At 49.3% G+C, this 23,777-nt stretch overlaps 1 long non-coding RNA gene across 1 annotated transcript; it reads left to right on the plus strand.

Moving 5' to 3' along the window:
* Window positions 1-237: 237 nt before the first annotated feature.
* LOC146401616 (uncharacterized) lies at window positions 238-12,870 on the plus strand. Its single transcript, XR_014810429.1, has 6 exons — window positions 238-405; window positions 4,120-4,305; window positions 5,007-5,247; window positions 11,416-11,599; window positions 11,749-11,956; window positions 12,509-12,870. It is a non-coding gene; the product is annotated as an uncharacterized LOC146401616 (long non-coding RNA).
* Window positions 12,871-23,777: the final 10,907 nt, after the last annotated feature.

Raw genomic sequence — 23,777 nt, forward strand, 5'->3', positions numbered from 1 at the left:
AGCATCCTCCTCCTCCCCAGTGGCGCTTCCCCATCAGCCTATGCATAGTCTCCTCCTCGCTGAAAACAGAATGAAGCATACTCTCCTTACCCACGACCCTGCCCCCTCCCTCAGCTCCCTCTGGCCTGTCGGTCCTCCTCCTCAGCCCTTGTGGCCAAGCCCTGTGGCCACTCCCCCACACCCAAATCCTCCCTCTGGCTCCAGGAAATCCTTTCCCTCTTGTTCTCACAGGTCACATCCATCTCCTATGTGTACCCTCCTCTGCTGCCACCTTTCCTCGCAGATCACCTGTCTCCAGGCCACCACCTCCAAGTGGATACCCCATCCGGCCTCCTGCCCTGCCTGTCAGCTCAGGCCACCCACCCGGCCACCTGCTGCACCATCGGCACAGATCTGTGCACACCGGTGAGCCTTCATTTCACCTTGACATCAGCCCTCCCTCCCCACAGGGCTCTAAACCCTGCGAGGATAGGGCCGTGCCTGTCTACTTGAATTCTGCATCTCTGGTACCCAGCAGGTAGTAGGTGCTCAATAAATACATTCAAACTGCTATTATCCACCCATTCTGATCACGGCCTCCAAATAGAGCAATCTGGAGGGCAAGCCCTTCCATGCTGCCCTCCTCCTCCCCCCCAGACCCAGCCTGAGTCCCCTCTCAGCCCCTATTCTCTCTCTCCTGAACCTTCCACTTCCCCTCTGGCTCCCTCCTCATTTCTGGCCCACTAGGCAGCCCCTCCCTCCCCTCAGAAACTAGCAGAGTTGGAGTTCCCCTTGTGGCGCAGCGGAAACGAATCTGACCAGTATCCATGAGAACTTGGTTTCCATCCCTGGCCTTGCTCAGTGAGTTAGGATCTGGCGTTGCCAGATGTAGTAGTATTTCGCATATGCAGCTCCGATCCTGTGTTGCCGTGGCTGTGGTATAGGCCAGCAACTGCAGCTCCGATTGGACCTCTAGCCTAGGAACTTCCATATGCCGCAGGTGTGGCCCTAAAAAGCAAAGCAAAGCAAAACAAAACAAATTAGCAGAGTGAGAGATTTTACTTTTATCTTTATGTGACCCAGTGTTCTCTTAAAATGAACAATTAGCACCCTATTTCATAGCATTGCAATGAACTCATATAATTAACACACTTGGAATTGTGCTCAGGACATCATAAACAATAAGTGTCAATTATTGTAAGTATTATTTGTTGCACAAATATGCTTCCCTTTCAAGGGATACACAAATCTTTACAAGAACTGAATGTGTATAATGCTTGCTTTGAAAACCCAAATCTTAGCATGTGGGGGAGTGTCTTAAATGGGTCATATTTAGGGCCTGTCCACCAAATGAGAGCTTTACCATTTGCAAGTATAGAAATTCTAGCGAGCTACACGGGCCTGTGTGCACATGTGGACACTAGATGGAGCTGAGACATAAGAGTGGCTGCTAGGACCTAGAGCCAGCCCATAGTGCCACCTGCCTTGTCCTCTCTTGGGTGGGCGGCAGTGTTGGTTAGGAACGGAATCCTAGGAAGAAGTCTCTCTAGTGACCGCTCTACTGTGGATGCTCAGACCGTGCCCATCACACGTCCCTCCCAGCAGCCGGGAAGTGAGGCAGACTCAGGATGACTTCTTGGGTTTATGGAGGAGCAGGCAGGCTCAGAGCAACGCAGAGTCACTTGGCCGCACATGGGGCTCAGACCCTGAGGGCCGGTGGGCCTCTCCACCCGCGCAGCACTGACTCCCAGGAAAGCTCAAAATTGGGCGCCCGGAGCCCCGCGCCCTGCCTCAACCCCTAGGAAGGGGAGGAAGCAGCAGCGGGAGGGGAGGGCGGTGTTTTCCCTTATCCAGACATGTATTTTTAATTTTTTAAACAAAAGTCTTGCTTTTATAATTCAGTGCACGCATAATATAAGAAATTCAAGTAACACTAAAGAGCACACAAAAAAGGAAATTTTCAAGTGGTCCAGAAAGCCAGTACCCCCTGAAATATCCATGAATGGCCACATCTTTCTAGGCACCCATTCAGAGAAAAAGGTGGGTAGAAGGATGGAAATTTTTACAAAAAAGGGCTCACACAGTACATGCTCTTTATTTTCCTTTTTTCTTCCTTTTTTTTTTTTTTCTTCTTTTTTTTCCTTTTTAGGGCCACACCTGCGGTATACGGAAGTTCCCAGGCTAGGAGTCCAATTGGAGATGCAGCTGCCAGCCTACACCACAGCCACAGAAACCCTGAATCCAAGCCTCATCTGTGACCTACACCACAGCTCATGGCAGCACTGGATCCTTAACCCCCTGAGCAAGACAAGGGATGGAACCCGCATCCTCCTGTATGCTAGTCGGGTTCGTTACCACTGAGACACAACAGGGAACTCCCAGTACATGCTCTTTTTGGAAAAGAGTCTGTAACAAAAAGAAGAAGCCTAAATGGAACTAAAGAAATTGCAAATAATTAAAAGGAAAGAAAACTATCCAGAGATGGAACGTATGCTTTAAATATGTTTCAGCTGTAGATGGCATCTCTTGACAGCCTGTGATTTCGGGATGAGGAAATGAGCTCACCCACTTCCTATCTCCTCCCCCCTCCCAAATGCTGTGAGTTCTTATTTTTACATTGTCAAGGTTTGTACTACTTGCATCCTGTCCTGTAACCATCCTTCCCACCATTGTTTGGCCCCCTTTCTGTGTATGCGTGGGTCCCTGCTCCCTGCCAGTCCTTTTAGAGAGTCTCCCAGTCCTCCATTCCTGAGTTCTTTCTCTTTATGTATTTATTTATTTATTTTGCTTTTTAGGGCCACACCCTTGGCATATGGAGGCTCCCAGGCTAGGGGTCCAATCGGAGCTGTAGCCACCAGCCTACACCACAGCAATACAGGATCCGAGCCGCATCTGCGACCTACACCACAGCTCATGGCAATGCCGAATCCTTAACCCACTGAGTGAGAACAGGGATCGAACCCACAACGTCATGGTTCCTAGTCAGAGTCATTTCCGCTGAGCCACAATGGGAACTCCCTGAGTTCTTTGTTTTGATTCACCTTATGTCTGCCTTGACCTTGTTCCCAGGTACTCTATTCAGGAAGGGCTGTGGTGGTCACAGCCAAGGGCCGTGGTTTCTTGGAGCAAAGTTGATGACCTCAACTCCAAAAAAGGGGGTGGGCAGGCTATAAAATTGGCTGATTTAGGCCCAGGGAAACTGGCATGAATCCCCAGCGCAGGAAGCAGCACTAACACGTTCCAGTACATCTCCTTGCTGAAAACTGCGTCTTCAGCTCGTATTTGTTAGCACATAGTTGAAGTCTTAGAATTTGAAAATAAAGAAAATGACTGGGGAAAGGGGGCTGGAGAATATTGTGTTCAAAGAAAGGACACAGCTGATTTCTGGCTCAGGGGGCCTCTATGACCAGGCTACCACCACTACCCTAACAGCCCCCCAACCCCCCTCCCCACATACATGTCATCCCTTTGACAGCAATGGCCCATCCCATCTTTACTTGGAAATGTACAACTTCTCCTTTAAGGCCTAGGTCAAATGACACCTCCTCTGTGAAGCCTTTTGTGAGGTCTGTGTTATGGCTTAGCAAATATGTACTTCTCTGCCCTTGTACTTGGGGAATTGTTTACCTCCAGGCCCCTTTGCTCTTGGGCTCTGCCGTGTGACTTGCTTCAGCTGGTGACGTGTTGGAGGACAAGACCTGGAGCACAGCCTTGGCATGGGCTGGCGGCTTAGTCCCCCCACTCACAATTCTGCCATTGCCATGAGCACATCTTCCCTTGTGAGACCCAGAGGTTCCAGGAGAAAGAGAGGCAGGGGACACTTCAGCCTAACCCACCCCCGAGAACCAGTCTAGCCAGGCCCAGCTGAGATGAACGGGGCTGCCCCAATCGGTGTGCAGACAGGTGAGCCAGAAATAAATGCTTATAACAGGAAGCTGTTGAATTATGGGACCATTTGTTATGCAGCATTCTTGTGACAATGGGTGACTGATACACATTGTTTGTTCATGTCCTCTTTTGTGCTTGAGTTGCACTTTGTCCCTACCACTTTACTTACTAACTGTAGGGCTGATTTTGTTGCCCTTAACCTTGGAAGAAAGCACTGTCTCATTCACTTTTGATTCCTCTGTGCCCAACCAGATGGCACCCAATATCATCCTCTTCCTCTGCACCCCTCTGGGACAGCCCAGTCCAAGTGGAGATCCCACACCTCTGCTCCCAGGATTCACCTGCCAGTATGAACAAGATTCAAAAGCCCTAAGCTTCAGTATCCACTCTTGGGGAGGACACCTGGGGCAGGGGATGCATAGCTGCTTTCCCAGCCAGGTAATGTATGAAAACAGGGAAAAGACCCTCTCAGTAGATGTAAGGGGGGTGGGAACAAGGAGAAAGCTGAGCTCTTTGTCCAAATATAAACCAAGAGCCTTGGGGTATGGAAATCTCAGAAGGCTTCCTTGCAAAGTGCCCAAGTGCCCAGGGGGCAGTGAGGGTGCTGTCACTAACATCATATGGGCCCCCTGTCAGAATGAGCTCTGGGAGCCATAGTTCTGGGACAGGGAGGGCAGCTGTGGACTGGGTTTTCCAAAGACTGCCCATCAGCCTCTTGCTATGATAATCTTGGTTCTACCCAGCTAGTTTCCTTAAAATTTATCACCCAAACCAGTGATATTTAAACACTTTCGTAAGTGAATAATTTTTTGTGTGACTGAATATTAACAATCGCTTTTGTGAGTGTTAATAGTTGTGCCAGGACAACCGGTCAGCCTGTGTATAGGAGCAGGGCCTGCTCAGGGGCCAAGGGCCCAGGCCCTGGAGTTAGAGAGATGGGCTTCACATCTGCCTCCGCTCTTCCTGGCTGTGAAGACAGGGCCAGCCAGTGGCCTCCGCGTCCTTCCGTTTTCTGATCTATAAATAGGGATGATGCTGCCCACTTCACGGGTCGTGCCCGCCCCGTGGTGAGCACTTCCTAAATGTTAGGTATCACTTTCACTGTCATTCTTGTTACTAAATGGGTCCTTTCTTGCTAGACCTCAGAAATACAACAAAGGGACTTGTTGAGAAGACAAGCCCAGCCTTTGAAAGGCAATGCACAGAGAAGGCCTGTGGTGCCTCCACCCTCCTCCCTGAGGAACTAGTGTGATGACTGGTCTGACCAGGACGCCAGCAGCCAAACACAGATCTTCTGGAGGCACCTGCCTTTCCTGGCTCAGGAGCCCCAGGCCTAGCCTCAGATGACGCCTATTCTTGATCAGCTCAAAACCTGGCCTTGTAAGTGCTGAATCTTCCTCAACTGCTGTTTGTAAGGCAAGCCCTGCACGCTGCCTGGGGGCCTATTTTACTGGGTGCAGGAGGAGCCATGCAAACTGGAAGCTGCTGGGCTCCTCCCCTCCAAGAAGCCAGGCCAGCAGACAGGCTTCCCTGGCGAGGCTTCCTTGACCTAGCTGGCCAGTCAGATGTGCCCTCCCTGGAAGGTAAAGCTTGAATGGGGGAGACTCGGGAGTCTAGGGGTGGGGGTGGGGGTGGGGTCTCACTGAAAGGAGCCACATTAAAGGCAGTGCCTTGGCCATTATCCTGCCATCAGGAGGCCAGGCTGTTCCGCGTTTCTCCCAGCCTGTGTGCCACCCCGGTAACTTTTCCTAAGTCTCCTGGAGCCAATAGCTGCTTCAGCTCGCCAGCTTGTGAGGCTGTGCTTGCCCGCAAATCTCTGCAACTCTGTCCCTTGCCCGGGCCCTGCTGTCTGGGCTGCCGTGACTAGACTCTGCCTTGGCTTTCGGGTCAGGCAGTGGCCGTGGGAGCCAGTGAGAAGTGCCACTTTCAGCTCCATGTTCTTCCTGAAGAGAGGACTCCCTGGGCTTGCTCCGGGGACTTCCGCTGTTACCCTGGCACACACCTCTAGCCAGCTGCCCACAGGGCTGTTTAATCACTCCCCCACCCCTGCCCCGCCAGGGGGCCTGAGAATCAGGACTCCTGATGGCAAAGCCAGCGAATGCTGGTTCTGCAGAATGCTGCTAGGGGATGCGCACAGCAGCACCCTTGCACGCCGAGGGTACCGGCTGCTTCAACATGGTGTGGAGCTGTCCCCAGTGAAGAACAGACTTCCCAGAGGTGCCAGCCTACCTCCAAGGGCTTGATGCATTACTGAGCATTGCTCAAACGTGCTTGACCCCTGAGTCCTTTCTGTTGGTACCACCTTGTGAGGCTGATGTTCTGGGAAGCACACTGGGAGAAGCCTGGGGACAGGCAGGGATGGATGAGGGAAGGATGCAGGAGAGACTTCGACTTTGAAAGGACCAAAGAAGGAGAAGGGAAAGGATGGAGCCAAAAGAGGAAAAGCGAACAAGAAAAGGATAAGGAGGCATCCAGCACTTTCAACGTGGGAGATCCCAGGGCCTGAGAGAAGCCTCTAACTAATCCATGAATATTATTATTACATCTATTGATGTCTACAAGTCAGTCCATTTTTTTTTTTTTTTTTTTTTTTACCTTTTCTTGAGCCGCTGGGCCACGACTGGAACTCCTATTTTTTTTTTTTTTTTCAATTCAAAAATATCTCCTTTGGAGGAGTTCCCGTTGTGGCGCAGTGGTTAACGAATCCGACTAGGAACCATGAGGTTGCGGGTTCGGTCCCTGCCCTTGCTCAGTGGGTTAAGGATCTGGTGTTGCCATGAGCTGTGGTGTAGGTCGAAGACGCGGCTCAGGCTCAGATCCCGCATTGCTGTGGCTGTGGTGTAGGCCAGCAGCTACAGCTCCAATTCGACCCCTAGCCTGGGAACCTCCATATGCCGCGGGAAGCGGCCCTAGAAAAGGCAAAAAGACAAAAAAAAAAAAAAAAAAAAAAAAAAGTCTCCACTGGAGTTCCTGTTGTGGCTCAGTGGGTTAAGAACTTGACTAGTATCCATGAGGATGTGGGTTCGATCCCTGGCCTCACTCAGCAGGTTAAGGATCCCGCTGACCTTTGCCGTGAGCTAAAATAATCATTTTACCAAATTATTTTGGGCCTGAAACTTGGAGAAAATAAAATTTAAAACCAGAAGAAACAAGAGAAATCAGTTATATGATTAGGTAAGAATTAATGGTAGAGAGATTGAATCAAGATGGCGCTTGAGCGCCTGTTCCGACCCAAGCAAAAAATATATGTTTTTTTTTTTTTTTAATTGGAATTCCCACTGTGGTGCAATGGAAGCAGACTAGTATCCATGAGGATGCGGGTTCAATCCCTGTCCTCCTTCAGTGGGTTGGGAATCCACCGCTGCCGTGAGCTGTGGTGTAAGTCGAAGATGTGGCTCGGATCCTGCGTTGCTGTGGTTGTTGTGTAGGCTGGCAGCTGCAGCTCTGATTTGGCCCCTAGCCTGGGAACCTCCATATGCCTCAGGTGCAGCCCTAAAAAGAAAAAAAATAAAAATAAAAAAAGAGAGAGAGAGACTTTTATCCATAAGTCTGACAGCCAACAGAAAAACCAGGGTGAAAATATTATTAGGCAGCTCACAGAGAAAGACATACGAATAACTAATACCCATATGAAAAGATCCTGGATCTCACTCATAATGAAACAAAGACTAATTAGAACAATGAGAAACAAATTGTTCACGATGGACAAAGATTTGAAAAGATCTCCGACACTCAGGGTTGGTGAGGGTGTGGGGAAATGCCTTCCACACTGTTGACTGTGTGTAAATTGGTACCACTTTTCTGGAGGACAATTTGACATCAGCTGTCAAACAGAATTATTTAGCTACTGAAAGAAAATAGGGCAAAAAATTTTTTTTGTTTGGTTTTCTTGGAGTGGGGAGAACTTTCCTAAGTAAAACAAAAATCCTAAAAGGGAAAAGTGGACAGACCCGACCTCATAAAAGTTTAAAGCTTCGGTAGGGCTAGAGACCATATCAAAGATGAAAGTCAGGAGTGTCTGTGGTGGCTCAGCAGTTAATGAACCCGACTAGGATCCATGAGGATGTGGGTTCGATCCCTGGCCTCGATCAGTGGGTTAAGGATCTGGTGTTGCCATGAGCTGTGGTGTAGGTCGAAGATGCATCTTGGATCTGGCATTGCTGTGGCTGTGGTGGAGGCCGGCAGCTGTAGCTTCGATTTGACCCCTAGTCCGGGAACCTCCCTATGCTGCAGGGGTGGCCCTAAAAAGACAAAAGGAAAGAAATGGATAACAGACAAAGGATAGACATTAAGTGCATAAACACCCTAAAATACACAGACTCTCAAAGGATGAAGCTTTATTTTCTACTATATAAATGGTCAAAGGACAAGAACAGGCAATTCATAGGAGAGAAAACTCAAATGGCTGCTAGTTGAGAGATGGCATTTATGCTCAGTAAGGATCAGAGAAATGTACGTTTTAAAACTAGTAATATCTAAAGGTGGCAAGAAGAAAGGAATCCCCCTCTATACTGTGGGCTCTCAGTGCCGGTACAGCCTTTTGAAGGACCATGGGGAGAACCCATCAGCCAGTAAGATGTGCAGATAAACTGGGATTCTCTCCTTTAGAAATACTTACTCAATGGAACATGGACACGTGAACAAGCATGCTCATCACAGAACTATTTGTATTAGAGAAAATCTAAAGATAATCTAAGTAATCAGTGAGTAGGAAGAAGTAAGAGAGGTTCACTTTTAATAGTTTTGTATTGCTTGAACTGTTTCTATCGTGTATTTGTTACTTTTATTCTGTTGTTGTTTTGTTTTGTTTGTTTGTTTTGCTTTTTAGGGATGAACCCCTGAACCCGTGGCATATGGAGGCTCGCAGACTAGGGGTCGAGTTGGAGCTGTAGCTGCTGGCCTACACCACAGCCTCAGCAACACAGGATCTGAGCCCTGTCTTCGACCTACACCATAGCTCACGGCAATGTGGGAACTGAGCAAGGCCAGGGATTGAACCCATGACCTCATGGATGACTAGTGGGGTTCTTAACCCACTGAGGCACAATGAGAACGCCTATTCTTTTTTTAAAAAAATCTGTAGTTGATTTACATAATTATATTATTTTCAACAAAAATAAAAAATAAAAATAAGGAGTTCCCATAGTGACATAGCAGAAACGAATCTGACTAGGAACCATGAGGTTGTGGGTTTGATCCCTGGCCTCAGTGGGTTAAGGATCTGGCGTTGCTGTGGCTGTGGTGTAGACCAGCAGCTACAGCTTCAACTTGACCCCTAGCCTGGGAACTTCCATATGCCACAGGTACAGCCCTAAAAAGACAAAAGACTAAAATCAAATAAAAAATAAAAATATTATTTTCAGGTGTTTAATGTAGTAATTCAGTACTTTTACAGATTACACTCCATTAAAAATTATTATGAATACTGGCTATAATTCCAGGATAATCTTGTTGCTAGTATTCTTTAAATTAAGGCCAAAGGTGGGGGGAATGCTATGAGTCAGATTTTCAGAAAATTATTTAGAGTAAGCTGAAATTCCAGCACCACCTACTCCTAAATGCCATTAAAATGTCCTTGAAATCAACCCCAGTAAACTCTCAGGCACAGCCAGAACATAAAAAGAAGGAGCAGAGCTTAGAATCTGAATCTGTATAATCTAGCCCTTCCTAATGGGAAGAGATTCAGAAGTGGGGTCCCTTCACACAGCCTTGAGCCCACATGGCTGGAGAGACTGATGAGCAGTGAGTATGTGGAGGGAAGGCAGCTCCTGCCGCCGGCCGATACCCAGTGCCCACATCTGAGCTGAGCTCTCTGCCCAGCCCTCAGAGAGGAAACCAGGGACACAGCCCAAACCCCCAGCCTCAGGTCAGGAACTGCTCTGAGTGGAACTGGGAAGAGAGGTCGCCCCATCAGCTCACGGGCTGGGACATTTACAGTAAGGACACCGCCTTGGAAACTCAGGAGAACAACCTGGATGCAGGAGCAGCCAAGCTGGGTTGCAGATCTTTCCTCTGTCCTCCTCCTCTTGGCATGAGTGACTCAGCCCTCCCAAGGTGCTGGCTCCACTGCTGGCTCTCCTCCACTCCTGCTTCTACCTCCTCTCTGTGGGCTGATACCTAAAAACGACCAAAGCATGGGCACCTGCCAAGCGGAACAGACACCAGCTGTAACAGTGGAGAGGAGTAGCCCAAACTTAGTGGCCTGGAACAACAAATATTTACAATCAAGAAGTCGGAGCTGCTTTGTTGGGTGGTCCTGGCTCAGGGCCTCTTGTGAACTTGTAGCCAGTGGTCAATGGGAGTTGTAGTCATTGAAGGCTTGACCAGGGCTGGAGGATCTGCTTCCAGGATGTCTCACTTGTGGGCTGTGAGCAGGAGGCCTCAGTGCCTCATCAGGGGGCATCTCCACAGGGCTGCTTGAGTGTCCTCACAACATGGCGGCTGGCTTCTCCAGACGGAATGGCACAAAAGAGCAAGGCAAAGTCATGGTGTCTTTGGTGACCCAGCCTTGAGAGTCACCCTCTCATTTCTGCCATATCTTAGGGGCTACATAGATCAGCTGTATTCTGTATGAGAGAGACTATACAACCATGTAAACAGCAGGGGGTGAGGCTTGTTGGAGGGAGGATTCTCCCAGGAAGGAGGCTGGGTATCACAGTACCCTATTACTCCCTCAGAATAAAATACAAATGCCCGGCCTTTGGCCTGAAAAGCCTGGCATGAACTGGCCCCTATCTACTGTCCAGTCTCATCCTGTCCTTCTTTTTAAGCAGGTTTTAAGTAGGGAGTGATAGGGTACTGTGGTACCCTCTTAGAATAAAATACAAATGCCTGGCCTTCAGCCTGAAAAGGCTGGCATGAACTGTCCAGTCTCATTCCGTCCTTCTTTACCCACTAAACACGATAACCTTCCCTCTGTCCCTCAGCTTCCCAAGTTCATCCTTTATATTTGCTGTGCCCTCTGCCTAGAAGTCTCCTTACCCAGATCTTTGCATGGCTGGTCCCTTCTCATCTTTCAGGTCTCAGCTCGGATGTTACCTCCTCAGCCAGGCTTCCCCGACCACCTCGTCAAAAATAGCTCCTGCCCTAGCCTGTCACTCTCTTTCTCACATCACCTTGTGGTCTTTTGGGTTTGGTTTGGTTTGGTTTTTGTTCGCTGTTACAAATCTGTAGATACTACATGAATGATGATACGGAATTTGCATTTTATGGTCTGCCAGTATGATGCATTTACACACACGCACAGTTTCAAGGTCAGCTCCGGTTCCTTAGGAGATGCTCATTCACATCACTTTGCGTTAATTTTTTCCTAGCACTGACCTCTATCTGAAATTATCTTGTTTACTGGATTATTGCCCTTCTCCCTTCATGTCCCAGCAAGCGTCCTTGTTTACAAGCAGCAGTCTCCTCTCTAGATGGTTAAAACCAAAGGAATTTGATAAAGGTTACTGGGGACCTCGTAACATCTCCAGAAAGGCAGAGAACTAGGCAGCGAGGCCATCTGTGGGGATAACCCCCACTGCACTAACACCACTTTCCCTGGTGCAGGGGGGCACTTGAAGATGGACACCCCCAATGGGGTGGCTACCGCTTCCTCCTCTGAGATCCAGATGGATCTGCTCTCCTCCTCTCCAGAGAAGATGCCTTAGCACTGGCTCCTCAGGGACCCTTAACCTCATGCAGGTGCATCTGGCTGGAGGTGTCTTAAGTGGCATGTCTGCCCCATCTGCAGGTGAGGCTGGGAAGGGATCTGGCTTCCACCTTGGGGAGGTGTGAGTCCATTGGGTGGAGGAATTCTCAAAGTGTAGGAAGCGTGTTCGTTGGTGTGGGGAAGCCAAAGTGAGCTGATGACATATATCCTCCACTATCTACCCCCCTTAGTTACTGGACCTCATCATCAACCCTTCTCCCATAATTGATCTTACAAACCACAGCAGAACCCAGGAGAAAGCTGAGAGCTGTGTCTCAAAAAGAGAAGAATTCCTTGAAAAGAGGATTCATGGCTTCACTCCAAAACTCAGGGCTTTCTGTTATCCTCTGACCGCCTCGCTCACGGATCTATTCCTTGCTTGCCTAGAGCTGCCCCTGGGTGAGTGCTCTGAGAGCAGGGACCTTGTTCATCTCTCCATCCTCAGAACCCAGAACAGTGCCCGGCCCACCAGAGGTACTGGAAAGGTTGAGTTACTGAGTTGTGTCCATGAATTGTCCCCTCCCACAGTGAATAGGGCTGACCTGTGTGACTAGTAAGGAAGGGCGGAAGTGACAGTGACTTTCAAACCTCAGCCTCCATGGCTAACAGCCTCCTTTGGCTCTTCCAGCTTCAGGTTTCAGAGAAGGAGAATCCGATTGGCTCATGTTGCCTATTTGTACCATGTCATAGATCATTAGGGGGCCTATAAACTGGGGGCTTTGGGGTGAGGTGTCTGCCCGCTTTGGTCGTCCGAAGGGGCTGATGGCCACCCAGACACTGCAGTTAACAAACAACAAGGGGGTCCCTTTACATGGATTTGAAAATCTCCATGTAAGACTTTCTCCCATAGAGTCAGAAATACTCATGAAAACCCCTTAAATTACCCCTAAATTTCTCTACTGTATAGGACTGTCTACTGAAAACCTAGTTCAGCCAGTTTTCCTTTCCAAGTAGGAAGAGGTGGCTGTTTATTTGGTTGCCTGCGGATGAAGTAGCTGGTTTACCTGATGGTCTTGTTGGATGAAAAATCCCATCTTCAGGAGTTCCCGTCATGGTGCGGTGGTTAATGAATCCGACTAGGAACCGTGAGGTTGCAGGTTCGATCCCTGCCCTTGCTCAGTGAGTTAAGGATCTGGTGTTGCTGTGAGCTGTGGTGTAGGTTGCAGACGCAGCTCTGATCCTGCGTTGCCATGGCTCTGGTGTAGGCCAGTGGCTACAGCTCAGATTAGACCCCTAGGCTGGGAACCTCCATATGCCATGGGAGCAACCCTAGAAAAGGCAAAAAGAAAGAAAGAAAGAAAGAAAGAAAGAAAGATCCCATTTTCAGAGTTCCTGTTGTGGCTCAGCGGTTAACGAACCTGACTAGCATCTATGAGGATTGGGGTTCAATCCCTGGCCTCCATCAGTGGTTAAGGATCCGGCGTTGCCATGAGCTGTGGTGTAGGTTGCAGCCTCGGCTTGGATCCTGTGGCGTAGACCAGCGGCTACAGCTCAGATTCTACCCCTAGCCTGGGAACCTCCATATGTCGAAGGTGCAGACCTAAAAAGACAAAAAGAAAAAGAAAAGCCCATCTTTAGACAGAGAGTCACAATGAGATGCTCGCATGTACAGCACTGGGCCTCGAGGCTCGTGGAGAGACCCATAGGTCCCCATCACATCTCCCATCTCTGCTCCTTGCAGGTCATACACTCTCTGAGTAGAATGGGAGGCAGAATCTCCAACCCTATTTAAATTGTCCTCTCTCGTCCCCTCCCCTCCTCTCCTTTCTTGGGTGGCAGGGGGTTGGGGGGCACACCTGCAGCATTCAGAAGTTCCCAGGGAGTTCCCGTCATGGTTCAGTGGTTAATGAATCCGACTAGGAACCATGAGGTTGCGGGTTTGATCCCTGGTCTTGCTCAGTGGGTTAAGGATCCAGTGTTGCGGTGTTGCGGTGAGCTGTGGTGTAGGTCACAGACGCAGCTCGGATCCCACATTGCTGTGGCTGTGGCGTAGGCCGGTGGCTACAGCTCCGATTAGACCCTTAGCCTGGGAACCTCCCTATGCCTCAGGAGCTGCTCAAGAAAAAAGGCAAAAAGGCAAAAAAAAAAGAAGTTCCCAGTCCAGGGTTGGAACCTGCACCACGGCAATGATCCACACCACTGCAGTGAAAATGCTAGATCCTTAACCACTAGGCCACTGGGAACCCCTTTCACCTCCCTTTTGTTTGTTTGGGGTTTTTGTTTTGTTTTGTTTTTGTCTTTTTAGGGCCACATCCACAGCATATGGAAGTTCCCAGGCTAGGGGTCCAATTGGAGCTGTAGCCACCGGCCTACACCACAGCCACAGCAATGTGGGATCTGAGCCACGTCTGCGACCTATACCACATCTCATGGCAATGCCAGATCCTTAACCCACTGAACAAAGCCAGGGATCAAACCCTCGTCCTCATGGTTCCTAGTCAGATTCGTTTCCGGTCTGCCACAAGGGAAAGTCCCGCTTTCACCTCCCTTTTGAACACATGTGTGCTACAAGGTTTAGTGATTAAAAAAAAAATAATAATCCACTTGCTCTTATTGGATTTGCACATGAATGGCAATGAAGTCTGAATATGAAAGGAAAAAAATCAATCTGATCCCAGTGAGGAAGCCCTGAGCACAGAAATGAAAGAAGAAAGCAGTGAAATTGTACTGATAATCCTCGTCTCTGAAAAGGATCTCTCGCGTGGACTGAAAGAAGATTTTAGAAAACAGCTATTACCTATTCTCAGGGCAATCAGACGAGGACAAGGCAGGTCAAGTGGCTGCCTTGTTGTGTTAGCTTGTCGCTGGAAGCTGCGATTAACAGGTTTCGAGGAGACTGGCTTGTTAGATGAGGTGGGCAAGGGAAACCTATGTGGCAAATGGGGGAAATTAATGGAGAGACGGAAGGAAAGCTGGGGGGACTGGTAGACATTTAGGATAAAGTGTGCAGAGTTAATGTAGGGGAAAAATCCCTCAAGTTTCTAAATAAATTAATGGAGCAGAATCAATCATCAAAACTTTGCTTTCTCTATTCCTCTCTCTCCCACCCTGCCCACTCCCCACTCCTCACTCTCACACACACACAGACACACACGAACATACACAAACACACACATACACAAAAACATACACACACAGACACACACATTCACATGAACACACACATATACACACATACAGACACACATACACGAACATACAGACACACACACAAACATACACAGACACACACAGACACACACACAGACACATACATACACACACATTCATATACACAGACACATATACACACAAAAATACACACACAAACACAGACACACACATACACACAAACATGCACACACATACACACGTGTACACGTACACACACACACACACACACACACACGGCAGAGTTTTTTCTGTTGGCTTCACTACTGTTTCCCCAGAACTTAAAATCGTGCCTAGCACATAGTCAGCCCTTAATATTTGCTACATAAATTGTTATAGTGAACCGAGATGGTTCTCTTGTACGAGTTAAAATGAGAAGCCAACTCGACCCTAAGATACATCCTGGTGAAATTCTTTAACCTGGTGGAAAAATAAAGACTTCTCTCAAATTTTAAGTGGAGAATGCAAAGTCAGATGACTTCCAAAATTTTTGATGATCAGGACAGCTTTGAACTTCACATGGCAACGGTCATTGCCTGAGACGACAGAGTGAAAACTAGAATCCTTGGGGGAAGAGGCCCCCCCAGGACCCCTGAAGCCAGGAAGACAATCAAAGGAAATCTTGGAACTGGAAACTCAAGAAAATGGCCTCTTTGGCAGAACTCGGAGACTAAAGGACATCCAAAGAGGGACCTCTTTGTCACTCCATTGATGTCCATGGCACACCTTCTGTGGGCTGCCTACTCCTTCTTCTGGGCCTGGGGTTTAGTGGGAAGAGGCAGCCTGTCAACAAACATTCGAAGGAACAATTGAATCAGCACTGGGAGAGCAGGGTTTGCTCTGCGGCCTTAACTGGGTGGGGCTGGTGGGGCTGGAAGCCTCAGCGCTCCTCACAGAGCAGCTGTGGAGGTTGCAGCCCAGCCCACTGCTGGCAACTGCAGCTCTGGGACACAGTGGGCCCCTTGGCCCTGGGTAGTGGCCAGAAGGACAGTCTTCCCAGACCCTGCATCCCTCTGCACAGCCGGGGTGGGCTTGGGCGGGACACCTGACTCTGCAGCATGGAGGGAAGGACACAGGGAGCAGCAGGGGGGAAAGATGGCCATGGCCTTCAGAGCCCAACCCAGCATGTTTGCTGTGATGAGAAGAGGGCCAGTGCCCTCGGTCACATCCCCGCGGCTCCCACCCTTGTGAGCTCAACCCTGGAGCCACCTCTAGCCCCCTGCCCTAAGCCAGACCAGAAGGGACCCAGCTCACTCCCACTTCCTCCTAAGCCTCGGCAGCTCACCCGCGTGACAGGAATGGGGCCACCGGAGTCCATCTGGAATGGGGGAGACCCTGAAGCCTAGAACCTCAGCCTCATGTTCTCTTTCCTTCCACTCCTGGGGCCCGGTTACATCCACGAACACTGTGTGTGTCCCTTGTCCATTCTTTCAACTGGATTTATTGGGTACCTACTATGCACTGCAAACTGGCCGGCAGAGCAGTCTCAGAACCTGCGGCTGTGGGACTTTTACGCCGCAGGGACGACCAGGCAGAGCACTCCAGGGCTCCACTGTTGCCGACTCTCTCAAGCTCCAGAAGAACCACCTTGAACACACACCCAACCAATGCACAGTAAGAAGGCAGGCAGTACTTTCTGTACCTTGGGAACAAAAATAAAACCCAGTCACTTAAGTGTCACTCCTACGGCAGCAGTGACTTAATGACTGAAGTAGAGGAAAAAATACCGTTGTCTGAACAGAGACATATTTAGCGAGTTTTGTGATACTGACTGACGTTCTTAATTCCCATCCCTTTGGGGGAAAAAAAAAAGCGCTTGTGTGCCCCTCCCCCCAAAAGGATAAAAATAAATTACCAGAGCAGACACACAACAGCAGCCTCACTCCCTTCTGTCCCAAGCTCTGTCTGGTGACTGAATCACCCAGATGTCCAACTCGGAGAAAGGGAGAGGAGAAATGGTAATTTACCCCCTGGGCAGAGGAGCAGCCAGGATGCAGGTGGGGGCACCGAGGGTGCCATCTCCCTGCCCCTTGGTCACCCAGGCTATGCTCTGTCTCTGTCATCTTTTTTCTTCATGTCCATGTCCTTCCATCGCTCTGCTGCTTGGGCTCTGTTTCCTGGCCTCTGCTGACTTCTGCCTGATGACCTGTATCTCCCAGAACAGAAAAGCTTGGAAGTCATCGTAGCTCAGCAGTCACAAGCCCGGCTAGTACCTATGAGGATTCAGCTTCGATCCCTGGCATCGCTCAGTAGGTTAAGGATCTGGTGTTGCCGTGAGCTGGGGTGTAGGCTGAAAAGGTATCCCGTGTTGCTGTGGCTGTGATGTAGGCCAGCAGCTAACGCTCCAATTGGACCCCTAGCCTGGGAACTTCCATAAGCCTTGGATGTGGCCCTAAAAATACAAAAAAAAAAAAAAAAAAAAAAAAGAACATGAGGTCTCCTCTGCTTCCCAGGGTATCTGCTGTCTCACCTCTGCTGAAACATGGTTGGTCTTTTCACGACCCTAGACTTTGGTGCCTATCCTAACTGACCCTGCTCTAGGTCACTCAATTTCTAATCCCCAGGGCAAGGAGGTCAATCAGCTCAGCCTCCAGAGCTTCCTCTGGGTCAGCCACCTCTCTGTTCTGTGGCTCTGTGTGTGTGTGCACGTGTACATGTCTAAGCGGAGCTCATGAGAGTTCTCAGATAAAAAGGCAAACTCTGGGGACCCACCTCAAAAAAATTCTTCTCCATGACAAACTTCACAGAATGAGGTGTTCCTGGAAAGCCGTGGGGCAGATCCCAAATGGCATATGCTCCCGCTTGTAGATTTTATAGATACATAAATTCCTAAGGCTTAAGACATATTTCACATGTGACTGTGAAATGAGACAGTGAAAATACATCCCTGTTCTACACGATTCAGCCTGAAAGGTTTTCTTTTCTTTTCTTTTTTTTTTTTTTTTTTTTTTTTTGGCTTTTTAGGGCTGTACCTGCGGCATATGGACGTTCCCAGCCCAGGGGTCGAATCAGAGCTACAGCTGCCAGCCTACACCACAGTTCACAGCAACACCAGATCCTTAACCCACTGAGCAAGGCCAGGGATCGAACCCACGTCCTCATGGATCCTAGTCAGATTCGTTACCGCTGAGCCACAAAGGGAACTCCTGAAAGGTTTTCTAAATGCAGGAGGTTTGCGTTAGCATCTTCATGCAGCCTCTTCCTAATTTGAAGATACTATAAATACATACCATGCATTGACATTGCTGGAAATCTGTATAAAAACTTGGCCCGGAAAAGATCTAACCAAAATATGCAGTTTCCTTGGTTTAAACCAGCCAAGACTGTGTGCGAAAAATTCTACACATTGTCAGAGACAGCTCTGTGAATGGAGTTTTTCCCTCCGTGCTTTATCAAGACCTCCTCACGTCTCTGCGAAGGGCCAGGAAGGCACACCTTCAGCTGGGAGAAAACATCTCAAAAAAAAAAAAAAAAAGCAAAAAGGCAGCTCGTTCCTGTTGGTAGGTTTCAGGCAATACAGCCGGGGCGGGTGGTGGGGGTGTCTCCAGCTTCTTCTAGATTCTGAGTGCTGAATAAACTACACAAAGGAGAGATCTTCTCTGCAGCAACTACATACAGCAAAATTCTCTCCCCCTGAATCACAGAGACATTAATGGTTGTTTAAGCGGCTGTTTCTCATTCAAGGCATTTGGCGGTTCTCTCTTGTTTCCCAGGAATTTCTTGAAGCCATGCTTTGTCTAGTTTCAAATTAGGCAGTGAGAATGCCAGGGATGGGCTGGGGCCAGGGTCTGCCCCCCTAGCTGAACAGAGAGGCTCTGATTTGGGCCTTTGTTCCTTATTTCCCTAATTTAATTTTGACTCCAGCAGTTGTATGATAAACATTGGTTAACTAGCAACAGTATCCTACTCTAAGCCTGCAAAATTCGAACTCTTAAGTCAGTTCTTTTGGTATCTGCCTCCCTAATTTTCAAAATATGTTTATGTGCTTGTTGACTGACTTTTTTTTCTGTCTTTTTAGGGCTGCACCTGCGGCATATGGAAGTTCCTGGGCTAGGGGTTGAGTTGGAGCTGCAGCTGCCGGCCTGCACCGCAACTATAGCAGCGCCCCATCCGAGCAGCAATGCCGGATCCTTAACCCACTGAGCCACGCCTGGAATCGAACCTGCACTCTCACAGAGATTACGTCAGGTTCTCAACCCATTGAGCCACCATGGAAACTCCTGACTTTTCGGTTTGAACCATTCTCCACTGATTTCCAACCTCCTACCAAAGGTGAGATGAAGCCCTACACACTCCTCCAAACCCACCTTTTCCCTCCTTTCTTCCCAAGACAGTCCGTCATGATTTTCACTAAATCACTAGTATTTATATGATTATGACTGCGGAAGATGTTATTAATACCGTGTTTGTCATGGGTAGGGCCCCTAACTCCAAGCGGGGGTCAGAGAAGGATAAAAGTGAGGCTTGGGAGGTCCCGCTGTGACCCAAAGGGATCTGCAGTGTCTAGGGAGCAGTGGGATGCAGGTTTGATCCCCCGACTGGCACAGTGGGTTAAGGATCTGGTGATGCTGCAGCTATAGCTTAGGTGGCAACTGTGGCTCGGAATTGATTCCTGGCCCAGGAACTCTGTAGGCAGCGGGGCAGCCAAAAAAGGGAAATAAAATGAGCGAGACTTTAAGATGAGGCCAAAGATATCGAGGGGACAGGAGAGCCTGGGCAGAGGTGCACAGGCCCCAGAGAGCGGGGGCGGGGGGGGGTAGCCCCACCCACTGGGGAAGCCGACAGAGCGGAAAGGGCTGGAATGAGGGGTGGGGGGTGCAGGATAGGGAGCAGAGGGAGATGTGCTGGGATGTCAGCAGGCTGGGGGAGCCACTGGGGACTTTGATGCCGAGTGGGGCTGGGATCAGATGTGCACTTTAGTGAGAGGCCAGTGGCTGTCCTGTGAGGTTGGATGGAAGGGGTGTGCCCAGAAGCAGTTTATCCAGGCAAGGGGTGGCATTGGCCTTTGGAGGAAGCAGGCTGGGCGGCTGGAAAGGCCAATCATGAGAGCAAAGGAGAAGCTGGCTTAGACAGGAGGGTGATGATTTCACGTTTGGGTATATTGAGGTCAAGGTACCTACAGGCTGTGCGGGTCTGGAGCTAGAAGAAAAAGAGCAGGCCTGGAACAAGCTGGATAAATACTTTTTTTGTTAAGAGTGGGCTCCACAGAGTTCCCGTCATGGCTCAGCTGTAACGAATCTGACTAGGATCAATCCCTGGCCTTGCTCAGTGGGTTAAGGGTCTGGCATTGCTGTGAGCTGTGGTGTAGTTCACAGATGATGCTTGGATCTGGTGTGGCTGTGGCTGTGGCGTAGCTGCAGCTCTCAGTTGACCCCTAACCTAGGAACTTCCATATGCTGCAGGTGTGGCCCTAAAAAGAAAGAAAGAAAAAAAAAAGGGAGCAGCCCAGAATGTCGAGTGGCACTGGGAAGCCCAGAATGCTAACGCGTGACTAGATCCCACTGGATGGAGTGACAACGGAGGTGGTAAAGCCCCAGGGAGAGCTGCTTCCGTGGTGCTGAAACACAGCAGATGTTGGACTGAAGAGCAGATGAGGAGAGGATGGGAGACAGAGACAATAAAGCACAGAGGGTAGACAATGCTTTCCAGAAACTTGGCTTTCAAAGATGCTCCAGGAGCCCGGGAGTTAAATTCTCCTCCAAAGGTTTGTTTTCACCCTGTAATACCACCAGACAGCTATATTGTTTTCTTCTCTTTCTGGGGGGAAAAAAATTGATAAGCAAAGCAAATCGTGACTCTTTAAGTTGCAAAGTCTCACCCAAATCTGTTTCCCTTTCACACAAAGAAACATTTTTCATCTTTAGTACAAAATGGAGTGTTTTCCAAAATTCCTGGGGAAAGTCTCGTCCCCAAATTGTGCCCATGACTGAACAGAGAGGAGCCTGCCTTGATGGGGAAATGGCACTTTGATCGGAAGGTGTTCTTGCTAGAACCCCCTCCCTCTGAAACAGGTTGATGGGTTGTAGACCCTCGAGGGGCAGCTCCTCCAAAAGAGCTGGGGGACCCTATTCTCCTGGGATCTTTTTAATTTTTTTCCAGTCCATCAAGAAGACTGAAACCTGTGTGGTAACAACCAGATCTGCATGATGCTGTTGAACAGACCCTTCTAGGTTTCTTATTGTCTAGATAGTTCCACCCCATTTCTTATTTTTTTTAATTTTTAAAAATTCATCAGTATTTTATTTATTTTTTAAACAGTGCTTTATTTTTTTCCCCCCTCTTTGGCTGTGCCAGTGGCATGCGGAAGTTCCCCAGCCAGGGAATGAAGCCATAGTATAGCAGGGAAAATGCTGGTGCTCAACTGCCAAGCCACCAGGGAACTCCCAAATCTTTTTTTTTTTTTTTTTTTTTTTTTAGGGCCACACCTGAGGCATATGGAAGTTCCCAGGCTAGGGGTCAAATCAGAGCTGCAGCTGCCGGCCTACATCACAGCCACAGCAATGTGGGATCCAAGCCACGTCTGCGACCTACACCACAGCTCATGGCAATGCCAGATCCTTAACCCACTGAACAAAGCCAGGGATTGAACCCAAATTCTCATGGATACTAGTCAGATTCATTTCCTCTATGCCACAATGGGAACTCCCTCATTTCTTATTTTAACAGAAGTAAAAATTAGGCTGATCGTTGAGAAAGGAGCTCCCTCTTGCTTAGGTAGAAGGGGAGCAGAGAGATTGAAAGTAGCAGGAGAGAGAGATGGAGGCAGGGGGATAGTTTAATGGGAAGGACCTGAGCTTGTTTAAAGGCTGATGAGAGGAGATCTCTTGTGACACAGCAGGCTAAGGATCTGGTGTTGACCCAAGCCAGTGCAGTGGTGTGGATTTGATCCCTGGCTCCAGGAACTTCCAGCATGCCACCAGTGCAGCCTGAAATAACATATAACAGCATAACATAACATAACATCTCATGAGAAGCACATAGCTCAGAGGAAAGAGGCTAAAGACAATGGAGGTACTTCTTGGTTTTGAAGCTCCAGAACCAGCAGGAGAGGATGGATTGAGAGCTCAGGAGGAGGGCCTGGCCTTAGAGAGCAGAGTATGGGTGGGGTGTAGAGGTCAGTGAGCAGGTGAGGAGAGGAGAATAGGAGGTGGAAAGAAGTCCCATGTGAAGCGTGCCCTGCTCTGAGCATCCAGGAGGAAGCGTGTGCTCAGAGCAGTGGCAGGGAGATGCGGGGAGAGAGAGTTTGGAAAAGCTGGTGTGTGCAAAGGAATCAAGAGCTGACCCAGGAGGCATGGTGGGGTGTCATGCTAGGGACTGGGGGCCACAGCATCCATGGCCCCTTCTTCCACGGCGGTAGCAGGTTTAATGGTCGTCCAAGGACCAGAAACAAGGGTTGGGATTTTGTGTCTGTTCATTTGCTTAGTTTCTCCCCAGCTCGGCCACGTCCACCTTTCCAGATCTACCACGAGAAGCCCCTCTTTCTGACAGAGACCGGTGTCTGCAACTCGAGCCGTGCCCATCAAATATGGACCTGGTCCTCTGCACCGAGGGCAACTTGCCCAGGACTCTGCACCCACGTGCAGAGGTTCCAGCACTATCGATGGCCCATTTTGCAAGGCGCCACGACTCAGGGCTTCGCTGGGAGGGAAGCAGGATGCTTGGCTCCACCACAGTGCAGGGAGTTCTGCTTCACACGCTAGCGGTAATATTCATGTACACCGACTTTTGGGGTGTTTTCATCTTTTTTACAAAGCTTTTATCAAACACAATATACAAAAAAGCATAAATAATGCAAAACACCCACATCCCTATCACCCAGTGTAAGGAGAACAAAACAACACGAAACAAACAACCACACTAAGCCCCAGAGGGTTTCTTTCTTTCTGTCTTGTCTTTTTTTTTTTTGTCTTTTTGTCTTTTTGCCTTTTCTAGGGCCACCCCTGCAGCATATGGAGGTTCCCAGGCTAGGAGTCTAATCGGAGCTGTAGCCACCAGCCTACACCACAGCCATAGCAACACCAGATCCTTAACCCACTGAGCAAGGCCAGGGATCAAACCTGCAACCTCACGGTTCCTAGTCAGATTCGTTAACCACTGCGCCATGACGGGAACTCCTGTCTGTCATTTTTTAGGGCCTTACATGTGGTATATGGAAGTTCCCAGGCTAGGAGTCCAATCGGAGCTGCAGCTGCCAGCCTCCACCTCAGCCACAGCAATGCCAGACCCCAGCCTCGTCTGTGACCTACACCACAGTTCACAGCAATGCAGATTTTTAACCTGCCTCCTCATGGATAGTAGTCGGGTTTGCTACTGCTGAGCCATGATGGGAACTCCCCAGAGGGTTCCTCTCTGACTGCATCCCTTCCCCCTGCCTCGGGGCACCTGCTACCTGGCAGTTGGGCTGTGTCCTTCCCACGCCTCCCACCGCGACCACCCAGAAAGCACTGCTGTCTCTGATGCGTCACATTGCTGGTAGGAGAAGGGGCTGCATCGCAGCATTGCTGTGACAAATAGGAAGAGAAATTGTGGAAGTAACAAAACAGCCTTTAGAGCTAGAAATAGAGCAGAGACCAGAAGCTCTCTTTCTGTCACTGACACAGAAGCTCTGACACAAGGAGTGACGAGTTCAGGGAGTGGCCGTCTGAGGGCGCAGACACCTATGAGTGGACAACCCACAGGACAATGACAGAGTTAGGGGGCCTGGTCAAGGATGTTCCAATATCCGGGTGAAGGGGGGGAGTTAACCGTTTAATAGCAGAGCCAAGTGCAGCAGAGTGGCTTTTTAGAACTGGTTCAGGATAATCTGACTAGTCAGGAGCACGAAGTCCATTCTGAGCTGAGGGCTTAGTTTTTCCTCACGCGTCAATGTTCAGATGGTTCTACCCACCAGGCTCACACTGGGATCAGGAAAACAACATCAAAGTCCTATTGGATTGTTGGGCCGTCTTGGAGCCCTTCCTAGGGGACAGATGAGCGAAAGGCTGTTAGTTGACATTTAACTGAAGTTCCACATTTGTCAGCATCTCCTTGCAAGATGTCCATGTCAGCCTGGAACTGGACCGGACTTGGC

The sequence above is a fragment of the Sus scrofa genome, chromosome 7 (genome assembly GCF_054392235.1).
Source record: "Sus scrofa isolate SSC_HxYL_T2T_F1_AM1 chromosome 7, Sscrofa_HxYL_maternal_Yorkshire_Landrace_v2.0, whole genome shotgun sequence".
Classification (NCBI taxonomy): domain Eukaryota; kingdom Metazoa; phylum Chordata; class Mammalia; order Artiodactyla; family Suidae; genus Sus; species Sus scrofa.